This window comes from Dendrobates tinctorius, unplaced genomic scaffold (assembly GCF_039654945.1).
Source record: "Dendrobates tinctorius isolate UK_male_01 unplaced genomic scaffold, ASM3965494v1 ptg000089l, whole genome shotgun sequence".
Taxonomy (NCBI): domain Eukaryota; kingdom Metazoa; phylum Chordata; class Amphibia; order Anura; family Dendrobatidae; genus Dendrobates; species Dendrobates tinctorius.
The window spans coordinates 12,763,000-12,765,084 of NW_027361757.1; positions in this window are offsets into that span (position 1 = coordinate 12,763,000).

Genomic DNA, 2,085 nt, shown 5'->3' on the forward strand with positions numbered 1-2,085 from the left:
TAGAAGGTGACAACCAAGTGGCTGCCTTACAGATTTGTTCGATGGACATCTCCACTCCTCCCTGATTTTCAACACCACTGGAATTAAGGCCCCGTCACACATAGTGGTCTCGCTAGCGAGATCGCTGCGGAGTCACAATTTTTGTGACACAACAGCGATCTCACCAGCGAGATCGCTGTGTGTGACAGCGATCGGCCCCCCTGCGTCCCTTGGATACCCGATGTGTACGTTAGTTACCAGCTTCCTGCATCAGCGCGCTGGTTACTAACCTGCACAGCGACGCCGGGCGCTTGGTGTCGCTGTGCTGATCGCTGGTGAAGCTGTCTGTTTGACAGCTCACCAGCGATCACATAGCGATTCACCAGTGATCCTGACACGTTGATATCGTTGTCAGGATCGCTGGTGAGTCTCTATGTGTGACTCCAGCCTTAGTCTTATCTGGGGAAAGGCATATTCAAGGCCAAAATCTCGTGTGTTCTTAAAGGTGGTCACTACTTGAGGGTTTTCTCTTGGTTTCAAGGAACAGAACTTCCTTAGCTTGCTGGTTCGCCAGGTTGCGAAAAGTGCATTGTATTCAAAGTGGCTCCTGATTCCTTCTATAGTTGCAGCCACCCTGAAAAACTTCAGAAATCATGCATGTATTGGCACATGATAATACGCATCCTTTATATCTACTGTAGGCCGGCCAAATAACATCCAGGAAAGAGCAGCTGTTCTGCTGACTGATTGACCCCATCTTGAATATGGTAATTCAGGTTGATTTTCATCCTGTATGAGCCACACTTTTTATTCTCCAGTTTCTCATAAAAAAAAAAAAAAAAAAAAAAAAATCAGTTTCTTCTCTTTTCCCCACTAAATGTTCTTTCCTAAGAGGTTTAACACCTGTCTCTAATGCCTATTGCTCTAGCAGAGACGCTCATGGTGTAGTCCTGACAAATCTCTCTGGTAGATGTTTTAGAAGCTCCAGCCTCAACCCTTATTTTACCACATTCAAGATCCAGGTGGTAGAGGAAAATTTCTACCAGGTTGGAAGGAACAGAGAGTCCCCCCTCCCCCCACCTGGGGAACAAAGGTTTTTTTTTTTTGTTTTTCCGCTATCCTTGGAGGGACCACCGATAAGGTATCCTTTACTCTTTCTGGGGCGATCATCCCATCCAATTTTTTTTTTTTTTTTTATAACTGTAGATTTTTATTAAAGTTTTTACAAAATTTTCAACAAATGGACGTGTGTCCAGACAGACTTATACAATCATGAGAGATTAGAGAAATTACATTGGCAGGGTAGTGAGAGAAACAGTAGAGGGAGAAACCCCCAATCGTTAATGGTTATCCATTAGTAGATCGTATAATGGAACATTGAGCACCAGCTATGCCAGGCCGAACTAGGCACCCATATTCTCAGATCCTACCCAAACTAGGATCATCTTAAAATAAAAAGACAAAACATAAATGCAGAATATCCTGAATAAACTAAGGATGAAGCTCATATAGACAGACAAAAGGACAAGGCACACATCAAGGATGGGAAGGGGAGGGATACAAGATCCAAACAGGTGACCAAATATTTAAGAGCTGGAGTAACCATTTGCCTGAGCCCAGAAGTAGTCCCACGGGACCCAGATGGAGTTAAAACCCATCTACTCTCGCTCCCAAGAGAGCCGTAAAATATTCCATCCTACGAATGTCATTAATTCTATTCAATAAATGCTATTATGAAGGAGAGGACTTCTTCCAGTTAAGTGCGATCAAACACCTCGCCGCCGTGATATGTAATAACTTAGCTGAATTTTTCCCATCCCCCTAGGGGAAATATTTAACAGATAAATAGTTGGGTCAAGTCCCACCTCCACATACAGACCCCTGGAGATTAACAGTCTTCCTCCCAAAAACCCGTGATCTCCGGACATGACCAGAAAAAATGATATTGAGTACCCTCATCGCCATCATTCGTTTGAGAGTAAAAGGTTCAGCTTGTGAAGGAGATCAGGGGTGTGGTACCAAAATATCAGAATTTTATACCGATTCTCCTTATAAAAGGGTGCAAATGGAGGATTTGGCTGCTTTTTCCCCCAAATAATTTGCCAA